At 38.2% G+C, this 22,492-nt stretch overlaps 1 protein-coding gene and 1 long non-coding RNA gene across 3 annotated transcripts in view; both read right to left on the bottom strand.

The window, feature by feature from the left end:
* ppp3ca (protein phosphatase 3, catalytic subunit, alpha isozyme) overlaps positions 1-22,492 on the bottom strand; it is a 205,037-nt gene that overhangs the window by 96,407 nt on the left and 86,138 nt on the right. The window lies entirely within an intron of this gene.
* LOC116728590 (uncharacterized) lies at positions 8,061-11,067 on the bottom strand. Its single transcript, XR_004341001.1, has 2 exons — positions 10,972-11,067; positions 8,061-8,171 (listed from the first exon to the last, which is right to left on the bottom strand). It is a non-coding gene; the product is annotated as an uncharacterized LOC116728590 (long non-coding RNA).

The following is a 22,492-nucleotide window of genomic DNA, read 5'->3' as shown; positions in this document are numbered from 1 at the left end:
CGCCAGACTGAACGTTTATGGAAGTCTACTAAATTGGAGGTCCATAGGCTGCATTTAAAGGACTTAATATTGTTCATAAATAAGAGGATTGAGGAGGCCAGGGCAAGTTATTTTAAATGTCTGATTGCCTCAAATAAAAGAAATCCTAAAGTGCTCTTCGACACTATCAGCTCTCTTGTGTCACCTGTTTCTGTAAATCCTCGTAACTCTACAATTAGTTGTGATGAGTTCCTGGATTTCTTTATTGATAAGGTCAAAGTAATAAAGGACAGCTTGCCTCCTTGCCATGGTTCCCAGCATTTGGAACCTCCCACTCAGAGCTGGGCCTCATTTGAGCCTGTCACTGTGGAAGACATCTCAACCATCATGAAAAAAATGAAACCGTCCTCTGGTACTTTAGATGTTCTTCCTTTTAAACTGTTTGTGAGGGTTTTTGACTCCATTGGGCCCTATATTGCTAAAATGTTTAACATGTCTTTGCTTAGTGGTGTGTTTCCTTGTCTTTTCAAACATGCCATTGTGGAGCCACAGTTAAAGAAAACGGGACTGGACTCTTCCGAACTCAAGAATTTCCGGCCAATATCCAAGACCCCTTTCTTGGCCAAAGTCCTGGAAAAGGTGGTCTGCACCCAACTTAGATCATTTTTGCAGGTAAATGACATTTATGACACTTTTCAATCTGGGTATCGTGAGTTTCACTCCACTGAAACAGCCCTGTTGAAGGTGTTTAGTGATATTATGATGGCAGCTGACACCGGTAAATGTTCTGTGCTGGTTTTGTTGGATCTGTCATCGGCGTTTGATACAGTGGACCATGGCATCCTGATAAACAGGCTCCAACATTTGGTTGGAATGTCGGGTTGCGTTTTGAAATGGTTCACCTCTTACCTGGTTGGCAGAACTTTTAGTGTGTCAGTGGGAAATGCAGTGTCTGATTCTGCAGAGCTTTTGTGGGGTGTGCCGCAGGGATCGGTCTTGGGACCTGTTCTGTTCCTGCTGTACCTACTTCCTCTGAGCAGGGTCATCCAGAAGTTCAGTGATGTGTCCTATCATCTGTACGCCGATGATCTGCAACTGTACTGCTCTTTCAAGCCAAGTGAGCCACATAAACTTTGCACTCTCACTAGTTGCTTGGCCGAAGTGACAAAATGGCTCACTGAAAACAGCCTATTATTGAACTCCAACAAGACCGAGACCTTGATTGTTGCTCCTGACAGTGGTGTGCCTGGAATTAAGCAGCACCTCGGAAACTTGAGCTGCACAGTTAAAAGCAACCTGCGCAACCTGGGTGTTTTCATGGATGGAGCGATGTCTATGGAGCGGCACATAAATCAGCTTGTTAGGAACTGCTTTTTCCAAATTTGGAACATTTCTAAACTTCGTAAGATGGTGACTTATGGTGAGCTTGAGATGATTGTTCATGCTTTTGTCTCATCGAGATTGGATTATTGTAACAGTCTGTTCACATGTCTTAACAAGAGGGAGTTTGCGCGTCTGCAGGTTGTACAAAACTCTGCTGCACGCCTGCTCACTCGCACTCACAGGATGGAACATATTACACCCATCCTCTACAGCTTGCACTGGCTGCCTGTATCTTACAGGATGCACTACAAAATCCTGGTACTGACTTTTAGAGCTCATCATGGACAGGCGCCAGACTATATTAAGAGCCTCATCCAGCCTTATGTTTCGACTAGGAGTCTCAGGTCGTCCAATCTGAACTTGCTGATGGTTCCTCGGACCCTTTTTAAGACTCGAGGAGACAGATCTTTTAAAGCTGTGGCGCCTCGCCTCTGGAATGAGCTACCTTGTACCATTCGATCTCTGGATTGTATAGACACTTTTAGGAAACAACTTAAGACCCACTTTTTTAAACTTGCTTTTTAGCTTAATACTGTGTTTTATTGTTTTGTATGTTGCTTTTAATTTATTTATTTTTTACACTTTGTGCAGCACTTTGTGACCCTGGTACGGTGGCCGACAGGTGCAAATGCGCAGCAAAAGAGAAAACATGCAAACAAAAAAAAAAACACGCGCACAAATTAAATGCGGCAAGCAAAAAGCGAATAAAATGCAGCAAACAAAAAGAGAGATGCAAACAAAAAAGAAGACACCCCCGAATGAAATGCAGCAAACAAAAAGTGAGATGCAAACAAAAAAGACACAAAGTCTATCACGCTACCCATAAATTATTCTGTTATTCTTTAATATTATAAAAGACGGCATATCTGAAAAGAAATATAGTAATACGTACCTTTACTTTCTTTCAAATTTCTTTCTCTGAATCTTGCATCTGGTCCCATAGAAATGAATACTATTTTCTTTGACTCCCCCTAGTGGTCTGGAGCACTTCCGTTTTCAACACTTTTTGTTTGCTGCATTTCATTCGGGGGTGTCTTCTTTTTTGTTTGCGTCTCTCTTTTTGTTTGCTGCATTTTATTCGCTTTTTGCTTGCCGCATTTAATTTGTGCGCGTGTTTTTTTTTGTTTGCATGTTTTCTCTTTTGCTGCGCATTTGCACCTGTCGGCCACCGTAACCTGGTCTGTGAAAAGCGCTATAGAAATAAAGTTTACTTACTTACTTACTTACAACCAGTTTAGCTGTAGTACCACCATCTACTGCAGGGGTGTCAAACTCCAGTCCTCAAGGGCCGGTGTCCTGCAGTTTTTAGATGTGCCACAGGTACAAAACACTGGAATGAAATGACTTAATTGCCTCCTCCTTGTGTAGATCAGCTCTCCAGAGCCTTGCTAATGACATAATTATTCCATTCAGGTGTGGTGCAGCAGAGGCACATCTAAAAGTTGCAGGACAGCGACCCTCGAGGACTGGAGTTTGACACCCCTGATCTACTGGGTTCAAGTATGAGGCACAACATACACTAAAGGAAAACTCAAAACTTTTAATCTTCAATGAAACGTTACACTTTAACTTCTTTCTAAAATACATATATAAATACACATAAAAATGGTTTTAACATAAATGCATGCAGCAAAAAAGAGCAAAATATTACAGCTAAAACTAGAGAAAAAAAGCTAAATATTAAAAATAATTACATGTACTTTGTGCAATCAATGCATGAAAATTAGTTTGTGGTGAATCTTGCATTTTCTTTAAAGTACAAATGCGTTTTCTTTCATTTGAGAAGATTTTAATTAGGTAGAGTAAAACTGGTTACAATAATTTGAAAGAAAACTCATTTTACTTTAAAGACAAAACTATCACAAATACTTTTTTTGCAGATGTTTTGAAAACACTCAATTCTGTACATTCTATTGTTGATTTAAAAAACTACAAAAATAAACCCCACTAACTCTCTCTATGGTACAGAATAATACAAATCAATCCCTCAAGTCCAATCATGTGAGAATGTTCTGGAAGGGAGTCCATGTCCGGTCAAACTCTGTTAATGCATGAAATAGTCAGTGGGCCCCCAAGCCTCTTCATCTATCAGCATCAGTACTGGCACTCCTCAGGGCTGTGTGCTGAGCCCTCTGCTCTTCACGTTGTACACACACAACATACAGTTTGACATAAACAGTATGTTAATACAATAACATACAGTTTATCATTATTGTTTATTGATACAGAATATACCAAAAAGAACAAGAAAACATCTCTGACGGAAAATGTGTCATGGCTGCACATCTCCAAGTATCCAAATGAACACATTTAACAAATACAACAATTTTCAGCTTTATAGACATGAAACCCCTCCAGTCTTTCATTCTAGTTTTAAACCAAATCAGTTCTATAGTGAACCTCAATATAGGACATGTATGGAAAATACTTCTACTGCTTTTCACCTGTGTGACGCCTCAAGTGGTGAATTAAACTCACCTTGTGACGAAAACTTTCTCCACAGGTCACACATGAAAATGGTTTTTCACCAGTGTGAATCATCATGTGCTGAGTTAAAACCTGTTTTTGACTAAAACTCTTTCCACAGTTCATACATGAAAATGGCTTTTCACCAGTGTGAGTCATCATGTGCAGAGTTAAATGCTGTTTGTGACTAAAACCTTTTCCACAATTCACACATGAAAATGGCTTTTCACCAGTGTGAGTCATCATGTGCAGAGTTAAATGCTGTTTGTGACTAAAACCTTTTCCACATTTCACACATGAAAACGGCTTTTCACCAGTATGAATCATCATGTGCCGAGTCAAATGCTGTTTTCGACTAAAACGTTTTCCACAGGTCACACATGAAAACGGCTTTTCACCAGTATGAATCATCATGTGCTGAGTTAAAACCTGTTTTTGACTAAAACTTTTTCCACATTTCACACATGAAAAAGGCTTTTCACCAGTGTGAATCATCATGTGCTGAGTTAAATTACCTTTTTGACTAAAACCTTTTCCACAGTTCACACATGAAAACGGCTTTTCACCTGTGTGAATCATCATGTGCTTAGTTAAGTCCTGTTTTCGACTAAAACATTTTCCACAGTTCACACATGAAAACGGCTTTTCACCAGTATGAATCATCATGTGCCAAGTTAAATCCTGTTTTTGACTAAAACTTTTTCCACATTTCACACATGAAAATGGCTTTTCACCAGTGTGAATCATCATGTGCTGAGTTAAATTACCTTTTTGACTAAAACTTTTACCACAGTTCACACATGAAAATGGCTTTTCACCAGTGTGAATCATCATGTGCCAAGTTAAATCCTGTTTTTGACTAAAACTTTTTCCACATTTCACACATGAAAATGGCTTTTCACCAGTGTGAATCATCATGTGCTGAGTTAAATTACCTTTATGACTAAAACCTTTTCCACAGTTCACACATGTAAACGGCTTTTCACCCGTATGAGTTCTCATGTGAGCACCAAAATCAGATTTGAAAGTCAAACGCTTTTTACAGATGACACATGAGAAAGGTTTTCTTCTTTCCTTATTTTGGTTCTTAGCTTCCTGGAAGATGACTTGGTTCCTGTTTGGTTCTGATTCAGTGTGGTCTGTTTGCTCATCAACAGGAACCACCATGCAGGTATCAGTCTCCTGTTTTAATCCAATCTGTTCTTCAGCCTGACTGCAGTAAACTTCTTTCTCTTCCACTTTTATCTGATGATCTTCTGGCTCTTCCTGTTCTTGTTTCACCTGCACAGGTTCTAACTCCTCCTGGTCCAGAGTGGATCTCTTCTCCAGGTTATAAACGTTACACTTCAGGGAATCTGGAGAAGAAAACAGAGAAAAAGAGTAATTGTTACCTTTACTGAAGTAAATCGTTTAAGGCAGAAATGAACAAAAATCCATTTGAAAATTCAAGAGCGTAGACAGAGATATAGATGAATCGACATATCCAGCTGACATTTGGAGAATTCTCAAATGAACGGATTTTAAACAAATACTATAAATTATATTCAAATTTAATTTTAGTCCACATTTTTAAAAGCCCTGAGGAACTCCATCCAATCATTCGACTCATGAGCCGATGCACCGCGGTGCTTCATTTGCTCTACTGTGACATCAACTGGACAATATATGTAAACTAGAAAATTTCTGAAGAAATTTAACTGGGGCCTGCCAAAGCGTGTCCGTCGGTATGGGCCCGGCGTTATCATGCTAGAAATTAGCATCGATGCTAAAGAACTCTGCAATGTAATCAATAGCATGTGGAGAATCACAAGAACGTTAAGTAAGGTGGACGTGCACCATTCAGTATGATTTAAAATTTGTCAAGGCTTTTATTTTGCAATTTTTGTTAAACTTCATTTCAAAGGGCCAAACTAATCCCATGTATAACAGTCATTGGGTTAAATCAGTTATATAATGCTCAACAGAGCAATTACCTGATTTAAAAATATTCAAGGCTTTTATTTTGAAATTATTATTATGCTTCATTTTAAAGTTTTGAACTAATCCCATGTGTAACAGTTACTGAGTTAAATCAGTTATATACAGCCCATAGCAGCAAGTAGTTCTAAAGGCCAGTTCAGTCCTGATCTGTTTCAACTGAGTATTCCACTATAGTTAGAACTACAGCGATGCGTATTTGTAGTCCTAATCAGCAGCCAATAGCCTCTTGAGTTCCGTTGCTATGGTAAATAATTTTCTCAGCAAAGTGTGAACTGTTAGTGAGAGAGGCTGGGGCAGAGAATACTCTCTTTGAGCCAGCCAGTTTTACTGAAAAAAAGCATTGAAAACAACTCCTTTCCATTCGGGAACCGTAATACATATTCAAAAACCGTTTGAAGCGTATGAGAGGGCAATGTGTCTTCTGCGATAGTCCCGAGATTCATATCTCTACCTCACTCAGAGCATTTACAGCGATGAGAGAAAGAAATGGTTTGCCCAGATCTGAAATGTTTGAGAAATATATGGGAGAGAGCCTGAGACAGCCTGAGAAAATCCTGTCGAAATGACTTTGCTCTGAAGCACCGTGACAGAAAACCGTACGGTCTAGATAAATTTCGAAAACATTTTACCGGAGCAGACATGCGTATCAATGTCAGGACCGATTTTGATACCAATCGTGCGATATTTGTGGGCGTGATGGCGATTTCAAAATTATTTTGGGGTGAAAAATTCTCTTCATTTCTCACTCTAGCGGAGATCTAAAGGCCCTGACTCTCACTCTAATTTTAGGAAAAATGAAAAACTTTGGGTCGCTTAGAGACAAATTGTGGACAAACCGTAATTGGTATCGACGAGCCGTCTTCACTTTCGAAGAGATCACAGACGTATCTACAAAATGAAATTTGAATGGCATTTCTACGTGAATTCGTGACGACACAGAAAATCCTCAAAAATAGGGTATTTGAAGGATTTTTCCCATTGACTTATAAGGGGGTTTTTTTCGTAGTTTTTTGCGAATTATGTCGCCATGTTAACCCCGAATCCCACCAAAAGTAATAGCTCCAATGGCGTGAATTTTCTGCACGTTTTGATACCTCATTTGTAGGTGTGCACGCAGCGGTATGAGCCGCATTAACGGTTACGGATGAAAAATAAAGAATTGGGAGAATAGTAATAGGTTCCTGCCATTGCTTTGCATGGCAGGCCCCAAATAGGCAACGTGAAAACAACATGAAGCTTTACAAGGAATAAACAAGTTTAAAATGTTTGTGATTCTGATACATAAATTCTGATTAATCTGGTTGTATGAAACAATGGCTGGATCCAAAAGAAACTTGAAACAAATAGAAAAGAGGCTTGTGATTGGCTTGTTACTCGCTATGTCACCAGGGACAACGATTTATTACTAAAAAATAAAAACTTTAACTGCTCAGGTTTAGGTGAGTTCTCTGTCTTACCCGCTTCATTACTCAACACATCACTAATGAAAAGTTTGATTTATGTTATTTGCTTGTCAAACTGGAAAAAATAAACTATAAAAGCAATTTTCAAGTTTTTTGGACATTGAACTTCTTTTATTTATGTAACTGTTTGGTGTATTAGTTGAAAACAGCGTAAACATAAAAAAACTGTAAATTCCCACCCATATTGGGCCCATGAATGCACCTTTGCCCATACGTCATTGTGCCCTTTTTCCCCATAGACTATAAATAAACGCCTCATGGACCGCTCTTGCCTATTGTTACTGAAGAGATTTAAGGCGGCCATCTTGGAGCGGTCGACCGTTCCACTCAGCTTTATGTTTAACAGACTCAATGACGTATCAGCGCATTTATCAATCATAACTCGCTAAATACTAAACAGATATTCACCAATTTTTCTGTAGACCTTATTAAAATGTTAGCAAGATTTACAAGGAAATGATTTTTAAAGTATTTTTGAATGACTGATATAAGGTTGAGCATATTTAACTATTCTTAGTGGGGAAAACAGAATAGAGTCAGAATAGAATGTGTTGATATTTCTGTATTATGATTATTTTACAAAGCACACAACCAGTCATAATTTTTAAATATGTTATTTAGTAATATCAATACATATTCATATAAATATACAAACACAAAATAATACAATCAGAGAGAAATAAAGATGCTTAAATAATTATTAATGCTGAATAATATGCACTAAACTACACATATTTATATGGACATGCGTATATACATAATATCTATATAGGTTTTATTCATGTTTTCCAGCCGAGGAGGAGCTTAAGAGAGATTCAGCAGCTGAGATTCATCAGTGCAGTGAATCCGTCTCTCCTTAAAGACATTCCCCACTTCTTCCTCACATGGTCTTTATGAAACCTTCAAAACAAAAACAGGAGCTATTTTACTTTAGACAGAGTGAAAGAATTTCATATAAATAAGAGTCTTTGCCACCTTGTGTGGAATAATCTAAATCAATGTTAGGGAATATTTAAAACTTTTTAAGATTTACAAAATCTCGGTTAGCCTTCATAGCGGGGCTGAACCCCGGTATTACACTAAGCTGATAGCTAATATTAGCTGTTGTTTTGTCAGTGGACATAAATACAGTATAGTAATATTCTAATCACAAAATATAAACTGTAATATGTCCATCTTACTTGTGAAACGTTATCGTCCAAGATCTCGCGTCATTAGTCTGTCGATCTGAACACAAATATCTGGCAGTGCTGAGGCATCTTCTGCTGTTTTGGTTTAGCCAAGTAGGAGGGACGACCGCTCCAAGATGGCCGCCGTATTTCCTACGCCAGAGCAGCCATGCGGGGTCTACTCATTATATTATGTCTATGCTTTTCCCCACCTTCACTTCCGGTTCACAGCATTGTCGGGCTTATTAGTGCAGATAGGCACCGAGTGTGGCAGCCAAGCTATGAGTGTTGTTGTGTGCAGTTGGATGTCTGTCGGATGAGCGCTGGCGCCGCAGGATCATCAATATATGTGCTGCTGGTAGGATAAATGGATTTTTGATGTGTCACTTGTGGCTGGTTTTGTGTAACGTCAGTGTTGCTTTTTATATTGTTGCTACTAGGCCTGTCACGATAACAAATTTTGCTGAACGATTAATCGTCTCAAAAATTATTGCGATAAACGATAATATTGTTTGAAGACCATTTTACACTGATTTAATGGAAATGACGTAATAATGCATGCGATTTTCTGCCAAAGATAGATACACTTTATTTTCAAAAGAACACTAAACACTGGAACTGATGAACAAAACAAAACAACCAAAACCATAAATAACATGGATTCTCAGTCTCCATTAATAAAAAATCTACTTGAACAAAAATTAAACAACATAAAGCCAAAGTGGAAATAAATACTGCATTCAACCAAAAGAGTGCAGATTATAAAGTCTGTATATCATGTTGCCCTATAGTAATAATTAGATTTAAATAGAGAAGATGGGCACATCGACTACCCGATGCAATAGTTCACACTACACAATCCCCCCCCCTCTCCATACGACAATTTTAGAACGTTGATCGTTCTCTAAGATTGTCGCTTGCGATTTCGTAACCGATCATCCTGTAGTGTGTGGTGTGTGCTACTAATTTGGTTTGCAGTTGTTTTAAGTCTCAGACTGCTCCTAGTGTTTGTTCTGGGTTGCTGTGCTTCATTGGGTTTTAAATTAGAATAATAAAGTCTATTTTTAATATTATAAAAGTATGTATAAATAAAATATATTTTGTATACTACTTCTGTTTCATAATTTTAAGCCAGACTTGCCTGGGTACTTTTAATAGGGAGAGCCTAGGCCACTTGATATTATTTGAAACTCCATGTCGTCTGTCACGATCCGGGTTTTCTCATGTGTTACACCTACGTATGAAACATCACCTCAATGCAGCAGTGGCTTGTTGATTGGACTTTTATATGAGGTTTAGTTTGACAGATAATAACACCTCTATTATTGTTTCATGCAGTTTGCATTGCAAGGCTTTACTAACTTATATATGCACGTTCCAATTAGTAATTACCTGAGATCATTGGATGAAGCTGAAGTTGGTTTCCGATTCCAGCTTCTGATTCAGGAAATGGCTAAAGGGCGAGTCCACTTAATTTTTCACTACCTTCCACATCTTTAATAGACTCTAGTTTAAAAACTACAACAGCTAGACTCTTCTGACCTGGACTGGGTTAATCTGCTCTCACAGCAGAATATTTATAACCATGTTTCTGATTTGTGAAACTTCAATAAAGGTTGATTTCACCACTTTTTAATCTCTGTTATAGTATAACTGCTACAATTCCAAAACTACCATAACACCTAAACTCTTGAAACCTGGACAAGATTATTTTCAACTAACAGCAGAATATTTAAAACCATCTTTGTGATTTGTGAAACTTTTATCCGATTTGTGGAACTTCAATAAAATGCCATTTTTACCCATCTTTGCATCCAGCTCATATTAAAACTGCTCTAATGACAAAACTACAACAACTACGTATTTCAAACTTGGACTAGATTATTCTTCTCTAATAGCAGAATATTTTAATTCATGTTTGGGATTTGTGAAACTTCACTAAAGTTTAGATTACTATTCACACTTGTTCCATGCAGTTTTTTAAAATTCCAATTCAATTCTAATTCAAAACCACTTAATTAATCCTAATGGGAAATTAAATGTTGGTGTTACTCATGAATTCTTCCAAGAGTTATTGTAGATGGAGATGGTTGTTGGAAGGAAAGATCTTCTGCAGCCGTCTGTTACATAAAGTTTCACAAATCAGAAAAAAGTTTCACAAATCCCAAACATGGATTTAAATATTCTGCTATTAGAGCAGAATAATCCAGTCCAGGTTTTGAAGAGTGTAGTTCTTGCAGTTTTTAAACCAGAGTCTATTAAAGATGCGAAAGGAAGTGAAAAATTAGGTGGAATCGGAAACCAACTTCAGCTTCGTGTAGTTAAAGGAGGAAAAGCCATAAAAAAGGTTTTTGGCTCCATTTTCTCTCTACATCAATAAGCCATTTTCACAGCGTAATTGTGATTCCTGCGTTCATTTACCGGTTAACAAAACATTTATACGGGAAAAGAACATTTACTAAAATGATCCTCATACAGAAAGGTGCAGACATTTAGACCTTAACCTGCATCCAAACGCTGGTGGTTCCTACCTATTCGGTGTAAGATTATCTGGGGCCTCCGGGAGAAATCCAGCAGTCTGCGATGATCATCCATCTCTTCCTCCGACTTGACGATGATTTCTTTAAACTCTGTGAATGTTTCTTCAGCAGCAGTTAACGGCTCGTTGATAAACTCGTTTAGAGAAACAGTCGAACATTCAACCAAACAGACCATGCGCCATTTTCTTTGTCTTCTTCTTCTTCTTCTTTGGGATTTTATGACTGTCGTTCATTCATGTCATTGCATTACCGCCACCTTGTGGATCTTACGATCATCACATCTAAAGATTTCTCATACAGTGCCAGTTCTCTTTGAAAGACGTAAAATCTTTTCTTCCACTTTATCTAAATAAAACAAATACAATATTAGTATTCCAGTTTTCCACAAATCCAAAGTTAATATTGTCTTCTGATTCGTATCTCCTACATCCCGCAACATGTTTCACAGTTTCTTCACTCCACCAGATCAGAACCTTTCCTATAGTTTCCGTATATCCACAATGATCGCTGCTGCTTTGTTCGGAGTTCTTCTTCTTCTTCTTCTTCTTCTTCGTGTGAGAGGAGGGTGAGTGGAGAGCGGAAGAAGAGTGAAAGAGAGAGCGAGTGTGTACTTTTCTATCTTTGTTTGTCTTACTGTTTTTCACTAGGTGTTTTGTTTTTCATTTGTTTAATTGTGTTTTTGTGTTAGTTGGTCACGTTTTAGGGGGGTTTTTCGTTTAGTTTAGGTGTGGCCGTCGGGCGTGCCTGGCTTGCCGGCGTCTGACGGCAACAATGGTGGGTGTTGTCGGTGGTGGGTCTTTCTCCACGCTGACACGGAAGAACGGTATCAAGGTGGGTGCTGGTTCTCCGTGCAGCGTGGAGGAAGTTTGTTTGGCTGTAGGGGAAATGATTGGACACGGGAATATAAGGTCGGCGGCACGAATGAATGGAGCGGTGGTATTGTTTGTTGCAAAAGTGGAACATGCACAACAGGTGGTGGAAAAAGGTGTGTCGGTGAATGGGTTATTTTTACAAGTTACACCGCTCACGCTACCAGCCACTAAGATAATGTTGTCAAATATACCCCCTTTTATCAGCGATGAGTTCTTGATAAAAGAATTGTCGAGGCACGGCAAAGTGGTGTCACCGATCAAAAAAATCCCTTCCGGGTGTAAATCACCGCTACTGAAACATGTTGTTTCTCATCGGAGACACTTATTCATGATTTTGAATAAAAAAGATGAGGAAATGAATTTGCGGTTTCACGTTAGAGTGGATGATTTTGATTATGTGCTGTTTGCAACATCAGGTCAGATGAAATGTTTTGGATGTGGACAGGAGGGCCACGTAATAAAAATGTGCCCGGATAAGGCAGAGTCGGCCAGGCCGGATTCAGCAAAGCAGCAACCCGCTGCTGCTGAGCAGAGTGGGGGAACAGGCAGCGAGGTTGTTGTGGAGGGGGAACTTGCTGCTGCTGCAGCAGCGGAGAAACCAGCTGCTGCTGAAGCGGCGGGGGAACCCGACGCCGCGGTGGGGGATTTGGGGGCAGCGGAGGAGGTGGTGGTGGAAGCCACTGTTGAGGGGTCAATAGAGGATAGTAGTAGGAGTGTGTATGCGGCAGAAGATGAGAGCACGGTGGTGTGTGGAGGTGGGACAATTGGTGATGCAGGTGAGAGTGTAGAGGGGGGAGGAGGTGATGTACAAGAAGAGCAAGAGGGAGTGCAGGATGATGTGGAGCATCTAGTGTGTGGAGACAAGGGGGAGAGAGGGGAAGTGCAGGCGCATGAACAGGTTGAAGGAAAATATAGTGAAAAGTCAGTTAAAGGAGGTGGAGAAGAGAAGGATATGGGTGGGGCGGAGAAGGAGATGGATTTAGAGGTTTGTTATCCCGCAAAGAGGCGAAGCAAAAGGAGAAATGTGGTTACTGCTGAACAGGCTAGTAAGCAAGCTAGTAAGTTAGCTGTAGAAAGGAAAGAGGTGTCGGAGAGCAGTGATGAAGAGAGCTGGTTTTCCGACACCAGTGAGGTTTCAATGTCACAAGCAAGCAAAGACCCAAGGTACCCGGTAGAATTATTCAAGACCTTTTTAAAACAAACAAAAGGATTAAAAGGAATAAAACTTGAAAGCTATTTCCCTGATCTAAAAATATTTTATTTCTCTGCGAGGCATTATGTAAAACACAAAGAGGTGTCAGGTTTTACAAATACAGAGGTTTTTAGGTTAAAGAAAATAATGACCAAAGCCAGAAAACAGTTTTAATGATACACAGTAACTTTTTAATATTTTTATTTTTTTTAAATTGTTTTTGGCATGTTGTCTTTAGCCTTTTACCCATCATGGATTCTTTTAAGATAGCATCTTTGAATCTTAACGGGGCGCGGGAGGCAAAAAAAAAGGGCATTAGTGTATCAAATGTTGAATCAAAAAAGAATAGATGTCATTTTCTTGCAAGAAACGCACAGCGATCTTTTGATCGAAACAGACTGGAGAAGAGAGTGGAGGGGGGAGGTGATTCTGAGTCACGGCACCTCCAAGAATGCAGGAGTGGGCTTTGTTTTTTCTAAAGCTTTTATCCCACTTTCTATTGAAACTGAGCACGTTATACAAGGGAGGTGTCTCTTAGTAAAGATGAAGTTTGATTTTTTTAACATGGTTTTTATTAACATCTATGCTCCAATCGTCAATGCAGAGAAGAAACGTTTTTATGAAAAAATTGGGGAAAGATTGGAAAATTGTGAGACTGAAGATTATGTTTTTATAGGTGGGGATTTTAATTGCACAGAAAACGAGTTTTTAGATCGTAATCACGCAGAGCCGCACCCGGCAGCCCAACATGTCTTGAAGCAGCTGGTCTCGTCTCATAGCCTGGTGGATGTATGGAGGAGGATGCATGCAGGCTTCAGGCAGTATACATGGTCCCACATCAAGGAAGGTAAAATCTCTTTAGCTCGTTTAGATCGTTTTTATTGTTTTAAGCATCATTTTAATGTGTTTAAAACATGCCAGATCGTACCTGTGCCCTTCACAGACCATTCGTTACTTTTAGGAAGTGTTTTTATTAGAAACATTTTACCGAGAAGTGCGTATTGGCATTTTAATTCTGCATTGATATACGATCAGAGTTTTAAAGAGGTTTTAACTTATTTTTGGACCGGTTTTAGAGAAACAAAGGCTGATTTTAGTTCAATCAAACAGTGGTGGGACTATGGGAAGGTCCAGATTAGACTGCTGAGTCAGCAGCACACTGTCAATGTCACTCGTGACATCACTGAATCTATCAGAGATCTGGAGATGAGTATAGTGGATTTGGAGCGACTTAGTGACACCACAGGAAATCGAGAGTATTTTGAAGCTCTCAAATCAAAAAGGCTAACTTTAGCCAACCTGCTGGAGAGTAAGGTACAAGGCGCGTTGGTCAGGTCCCGGATGCAGAACATCACAGAGATGGATGCTCCCTCTGGCTTTTTCTTTGGTCTAGAGAGGAAACAAGGTCAGAGGAAGATGATCCACTCATTGCTGTCGGACACGGGGCAGCACCTGAGCGAACCGGGGCAGATAAGGAGGAGGGCTGTGGAGTTCTATCATTCTCTGTTCCGGAGCGAATATGATGAGAGTGAGAGAATGAAGGAGGAGTTCTGCGAAGACCTACCTCAGATCTATAAGGAGATCAGTACCGATCTGGAGCGCCCGCTGGGCATACAAGAGCTCCACACAGCCCTCCAGAGCATGCAGGGCCAGAAGTCCCCGGGCGTTGATGGGCTAACAGTCGAGTTTTTCAAGGCCTACTGGGACCTTCTGGCCCAAGACATGCTCGAACTGTACAACGAGAGTCTAGCCACCGGTTCGCTCCCCACATCCTGTCGCAGGGCGGTCATCACCCTGCTGCCAAAGAAGGGCGATCTGCAGGAAATAAAAAACTGGCGCCCCGTGTCCCTCCTCTGCACGGATTACAAAATCCTTTCGAAGGCTCTGGCCACGAGACTAGGGAAAGCCATGGAGCAAGTCATCCACCGGGACCAGACCTACTGCGTCCCCGGCAGGTCCATGGTGGACAATGTCTATCTAATTCGGGACATTTTGGAAGTCTCCAGTTCATTGGGTTTACAGACAGGCTTGATTTCATTAGATCAAGAAAAGGCGTTTGACCGCGTCGAACACGACTTCCTCTGGAAAGTAATGAGGAGGTTTGGGTTCGGCGAGGGTTTTATCGCCAAGATCCAGGTGATGTACAGTGACATTGAGGGTGTGCTGAAGATCAACGGTAGCCTGTGTGCCCCTTTTAGAGTGTGTAGAGGCGTCCGACAGGGCTGTGCGCTCTCGGGGATGCTCTACGCACTCTCCCTGGAACCCCTTCTCTTGAAAATACGCTCAGAAATTCATGGTCTGGTTTTACCTGGTTTTAACAACAAGTTGATTTTATCCGCCTATGCTGACGATGTTGTTGTTTTTATTAAAGATCAACATGATGTCAACATTTTAATCGAGATAATAGAAAAATTCTCCGTCTTGTCTGCTGCGAAGGTGAACTGGGGAAAGACCGTAGCTTTGGCCGTGGGCGAGTGGCCCGGTGGGCTACCAGTTCTCCCTCAAAGACTCCAGTGGCAGAGAGACGGTTTTAAATATCTTGGTGTTTTTTTAGGTGGAAAGGATACTGTAAAAAGAAACTGGGAAGACTTGGAACAAAAAATACAGAATAAACTGGCAAAATGGAAATGGTTGCATAAACAAATGTCATATCGAGGAAGAGTGCTGGTTCTGAATAATTTGGTGGCGTCACAATTGTGGCACAAGCTTGCTGTTTTAGATCCTCCATCAGGACTACTAGTAAAAATACAGTCAGAGATGGTCAATTTCTTCTGGAACAACCATCACTGGGTGCCGCAGTCCGTTTTGTTTTTATCCAGAGAGGAGGGGGGCCAGGGCCTTGTCCACCTGGCCAGTAGAGCCGCTGTTTTCCGGTTGCAGTTTCTGCAAAAGTATCTAACAGGATCCCCTGTGTGGAGGGATGTGGCCAGCTGCATTCTGAGACGTGTAAATTTTCTAGGGCTGGATGCTGCTCTGTTTTTAACAAATTTTAGCCTTTTAAAGTTAAAGGGAATTCCTCAATTTTATCAAAGCGTTTTTAGATCGTGTGCATTTTTTAAATTGCACAGACCAGATAAGAATAACTCTCTGTATTGGCTTTTAGAAGAACCTTTGATCTGTGGAGCAAGATTGGATGTCAGCGATAACGCCGTTCCGGGTTTTTCTGAAGTGTTGTCTGAGTCCAGAACGGTAACTCTCCGGCAACTGATCCAGGCGTCCGGACCGGACTTTGATAATGCCCAGGAGGTTGCCTCGGTCATTGGAATACGGTCCGTCAGATTGACGAGGCGCTTCTTGGAGAGGGTGAAAAATCGGTTGACCGCCGAGGAGAGGAGGCTCCTACAATGGTACGAGAAGGAGGAGTGCCTGCCGGATTCCACTGACCCGTTCCCTGAAATGTTTCTAGACCCGGATTTTGAGGAGGACAGTGGTCCCCTACTGCAGAGCACAGACTCGAAGATGGACCTGTGTAAAACAGGTCCAAAAATACTGTATAGATACTGTACAAAACTCTTAAACAAAAGGACCCTCCAAAAAAGAGAAGTGAGTGTGTGGGACAGCAAGTTCGGAGGACAGAAAACTCACTGGAGAACCTTGTACAAGCCTCCAATCAAGAAAAGGACTGGTGACCTTCAGTGGAGGATCCTTCACGGAGCCATTGCCACCAATTCTTTTTTATCTGTCATCAGTCCTGGGGTTTTAAACGAGTGTCCTTTTTGCAAGATGTCCGAGAGTGTTTTTCATGTTTTTATAGATTGTGCACGGCTAACTAGTTTTTTTAATCTTTTATCGACTTTTTTTAGTTTTTTTCATATGGTTTTTTCTAATGCTGTCTTTATCAACGGAGTACATCATAGTAAAACCACTAGTTTTAAATCCCGGATTTTAAATTATTTAATTTCCGAAGCCAAAATGGCTATTTATATTACTCGACGGGACAGAATGCAGGCTGGACCTCAATTTGATGCTGCGACTCTGTGGAAGGTCAACGTCAAAGCCAGGTTGAGGTTAGAGTTTTGTTTCCACAGAGCCACTGGGAATTTGTCGGGTTTTTTAAGCTTGTGGGGTTTTCAAAATGTATTGTGCACCATTTCAGACCAGAAGGAATTATTTTATAACAAATTGTTATTGTGAATATGTATATTTATTTTTTATGTATTGATTAGTGCCTTGATTTAAGGAAATAATGTGACAAAAATAGGTTTATTGTATAATAAATGTTTTGTGAAAAATCAAAAAAATCTTCTTCTTCTTCTTCTTCTTTTCTTTTTTTTATGGCGGTTGGCAAGCAACTTTTAGATGTGCATTACCGCCATCTACTGGAATGGAGTGTGGATCGGGACGCTAACTATATACACCCCTCTCAAAACAAAACAAACAAACAAAACAATAAAATAAAAAAAATAAATAAAAAAAATAAAATAATAATAATTATAATAATAATAATAATAAAATAACAACACTTAAATCTTTTCTATCAATTTTGTTTTCTTAAGATAATTAATTAAATAACTTATATCTTTAGAATTAGAAATTTTTCCCAAAATATCTTGTAAATTTAACTGTAATTTATTTTCTTGTAACCGGCAAACTAATTTCCTTCTCTCAACAGAATATTTGGTACAGAACAACAAAACATGTTTTACTGTCTCTTCTTGACCACAACAATCACAACTTCCAGTTCAATGTTTTCCTATTTTAAATAAATTACTGTTTAACCTTGTATGTCCAAAACGCAACCTAGATATAACTGTTTCCTCTTTTCTATTTCGTCCCGTTCTCCTCATTGGACCAACTTTTCTTTGAATACTGTACAGCCATCTACCATTTCTATCTTCCTCCCACTGTCTCTGCCATCTTTCCTTAACCTTTTGTTTAATAATAGATTTGATTTCTTCTCTACTAAATGGAACTAATATATCAATATCACTATATTTTGAAGCCAGTTTCGCATATTTATCAGCCAACTCATTCCCTCTTATTCCTATATGTGATGGTATCCATGTAAATATAACTAATAACCCCATTGCTTGAATTCTATATGTTATGAACTGAATTTCTAATAAAAGATCCGGTCTACTAATAGCATGATTATTTTTTAATGAATATAATGAAGAACTTGAATCAGAGCATACTATGCTTCTTAATGGACGGACTTCCTCAATCCATCCTAAAGCTAAAATAATTCCCATCATCTCTCCAGTATAAACTGATACTCCATCAGTAATTCTTTTACATTTTTTAACTTTGAATTCTGGAACAATGAAAGATACCCCATTACTGCTATTTGAGTTTTTAGATGCATCTGTAAAAACTTGGACATATCCATAGTACTTACTATCTAAATATGATTGAACCAAATATGGATCTGAAATGTTTTCTCCTTTCCTTTTCTCCAACAAAGTTAAATCAACAACATTATTATGAAATAGAGACGGATAAACTGGTGAAAGAGGAACTGTTTGACTAATGTTTATATCAGATAAACCAAAATCTTTTATAACATTTTCTATCTCCCATCCAAAAGAATTTAATTTCTTCTTTTCTTTTTCCCAACTAGATTTTAAAATGTCTTGACATGGATGATTTTCATCATGGTCCTTTAAATTACACCAATAATTGGACTTTAACTGTAATCTTCTGAGATTAAGTGGCATCTCTCCCATTTCTATTAGCAAAGCTGACGTTGGAGTTGTTCTAACTGCTCCTGTACATAACCTCAAGGCTTGATACTGAATACTATCTAATTTTTTTAATAGTGTTTCTGATGCTGACCCAAATACAATACTTCCATAATCAAATACAGACCTTATTAACCCAGTATATATGGATTTCAATGCCTTCCTCTCAGCACCCCATTCACTTCCCACCAAACACCTCATAACATTTAAAACTCTCTTACATTTATTCACTACTTTTTGAATATGATTTTTCCAAGTAAGTTTTTCATCCAACCATAAACCCAATAACTTAAATTCCCTTACCCTTTCTAATTCATGATTATATATTTGCAGTTTTAAATTTTCAGATGCTTTCTTCCTTGTAAAAAATAAAGTCTTTGTTTTGTCTATAGAAATTTTAAATCCCCATTTAAATGACCAGTCTTCTATAATACTAATTGCTTCTTGTATCTTTTTAACAATAAACTTTAAATTTTTCCCCCTCTTCCATATTGCTCCATCATCAGTAAATAAAGAACACCCCATTCCACTTTCCAAATTGTCAAACATATCATTAATCATAAAAGAAAAAAACAAAGGACTCACTATACTTCCCTGAGGTGTACCATTCTCAACAAAAAACTTTTCTGACAATTGTTGTCCTATTCTTACTTGTGTTGATCTATCTTGTAAAAAATCTTTTATCCAATAAAACATTGATCCATTAATTCCCATTTTTTTCAATTTAATTAAAAATCCATCTTTCCACATCATATCATAAGCTTTCTCTATATCAAAGAAAACAGCCACTACACTCTCCTTGTTAACTTGCCCTTTTCTGATTTCATGTTCTAAACATAATAAAGGATCCATAGTGCTTCTCCCTTTTCTAAATCCACTTTGACATTTTGATAAATATCCCCTCTTTTCAACAAAGTAGCTCAATCTTTCATTTACCATAATCTCCATTATTTTACAAATATGAGAAGTTAAAGCAATGGGTCTGTAACTTGCTGGGTTTGACTGATCTTTACCTGGCTTTAAGATTGGAACTATGATTGCTTCCTTCCATGCCAGAGGTAAAATACCCACTTCCCATATCTTATTATAGAATTCCAATAAAACCTTCTTAGATGAATTACTAAGCTTATTAACCATAATATAAGAAATATTATCTTTTCCTGGAGATGAATTTTTTGATTTTCCTAAGGCATTGTTTAATTCAAATAAAGAAAAGGGACTATTCAATAAATCATTATTTCTTACATTTTCTTCTAATAAATTGACATTTTCATTAATTGTACAATTTCTTCTGCGGTTTTCTTCTACACTTAAATTATTACAACTATGAACTTTAACAAATTTTTTAACTAACATATTTGCTTTCTCCTCCTCAGTCACAGCAATAACATTTCCATCTTTCAGAACTGGATATCCATATTCCCTTCTAATTCCATTCATTCTCTTTATCATTCCCCAGTCTTTTGAAATCTTTGTTTCCCTACCTACAGAATCACAAAAATTACTCCAATAAACCTTTTTTGCATTTTTCACCGTTCTTTTAACCAGAGCTTGTGACCTTTTATATTCAATAAAATTTTGAAAATTCTGATTTCTCTTTAACAATCTAAAAGCTTTATTTCGATATTTAATTGCACCATCACATTCCTTCGTCCACCATGGAACAATTTTCTTCTTATATTTTCCTTTTTTCCTTTGGATTGTTTCTCGAGCAGCCCCTAAAATGGCCTCACAAATAGAAGAATTTATCATATCAACATCCAAATCTATATTAACTTTTTGCATCTCTTCATCATTTATTATTTTATATTTTTCCCAATCAACATTTCCAAATATCCATCTTTCTAAGTTCTCATTAACACTTTTTCCTATTTCTTTACCAATTTCAATAAGTATAGGGTAATGATCACTACCTATAGTTGATTCTCTTAATATTTTCCACTTACTAATCCCAGCCAAATTCTTTGAAACTAAAGTTAAATCTAACACTGATCCTGATCCATTTCTAATATTAATTCTCGTCCCTTCTCCATTATTAAGACAAACCAAATGTTTTCTATCCATTACTTCTTCCACCACTTCTCCATTTGCATCATTCCTATTACCCCACAAAGTACTATAAGCATTGAAATCTCCACAACAAATGAACTTTCTTCCTATATTTTTAAACATTTCCTCCATTTCATCTAAATCCAATTTTTTACACGGATTATAAAAATTTAATATATTAATACTCTCTTTATTAATCCAAATTTCCACAGATAACCATTCGAGTGAAGCTCCTACTCCTAAAAATCTATACTGTATTCCTTGTTTTACAAATATTACACATCCTCCTCCACTTTCTTGTTCCCTATCTCTTCTAATACTATTATACCCTCTTATGACAAAATCTAACTCTGGTTTAAGCCATGTTTCTTGAATACAAATAATATCTGGTTTATTTTTCAAATAGTTTAAATATCCTTTAAATTCTTGTCCATTTGCTAACAAACTTCTTGCATTCCATTGTAAAATAAGCATTAAATTCTTCCTCCACCTTGCTTCCCATCTATTTCAAGCCTTTTATTTATCAACTCCCAAGATAAATCCTTCACAGCTAGAAATTTTTCTGCACCTTTCACTATAATCTTGATTTTTTCAGTTTTCTATTTCACCTGATCAGTACAATTAATAACATAAGCCATGAATAAAATTAATTTATCCATTGTAATTTCCATTCCTGACATTGGTCCACGATTTGGACTAGAAGACACTTGCTGATTTTTCTGAACTATTCTTTTTTCTTGAACACTTTTTGCTGCCTCTGCATAAGAAATGTTTTTAACTACTTTCAGCTGTTGAATTTCTGCTGCCTTTTTCCTTGCTTCACACCCTCCATATGCTACATTATGCTGACCACCGCAGTTACAACATTTCAACTGTACATCTGCTCCACATTCATCATATCGATGATCTCCACCACATTTAGCACATCTTTGCTTCCCTTTACACACTGATGCAATGTGACCATACCTTTGACATTTGTAACAGCGCAAGGGAGGAGAAATATAAGGTCTAACAGGAAAACTCAAGAACCCAATTTTCACTTTATCAGGAAGAACATCACCTTGAAACTCCAGAAGTATCGAAAAACTTTCTATTTTCTCCCCATCCACAGATTTTAACAATCTTTTCAATCTCCGCACTTCACCACCATGTATATTTCTTTTAAGTTTTTCTAAATCTTCCTCAAGCGGAATACCTGTGATTACACCACGTGATACTCTGTTTTCTCCAACAATTTTCTTTTCACTCACCACCTTTTTACAAATGTTATCAATCTGCATGCTTTTATTCTTTTGTTCTTTAGACTTACATTTTATCAACATATTACCATCTCGCAAGATTTTTACAAACTCAACCTCCCCTATTTTCTTTTTTATTTCTCTAGACACTGCTATCGGACTGAGGTTTATGTTCATATCTTCCTTCCTGAATTTAAGTATTACCTTAAACTCCTCATTTACCATTTTCCTCCTAACCACTCTGTTTTCTTCATCTGAACTATATTCTTCTAAACTTCTCTTACTATTTAGGTTACCAATCTCTCTATCATCTTTCGAAACTTTTTCCTTCCCTCTACCCCTTCCTCTACCTACCGTAGTCCATTCGTCAAAATCCATATCATCTTCATCACCACCCCCATCTACCTTTGTGGTCATCCCAATCCAGTCACACTCCAGTTTATGCCAACCGCCAAAATAACAAATCCCTTTGTAAAGTTG

The sequence above is a fragment of the Xiphophorus hellerii genome, chromosome 11 (assembly GCF_003331165.1).
Source record: "Xiphophorus hellerii strain 12219 chromosome 11, Xiphophorus_hellerii-4.1, whole genome shotgun sequence".
NCBI lineage: Eukaryota > Metazoa > Chordata > Actinopteri > Cyprinodontiformes > Poeciliidae > Xiphophorus > Xiphophorus hellerii.
Note: the sequence above shows the minus strand (reverse complement) of the source record. Positions and strands in the feature narration are given on the sequence as shown.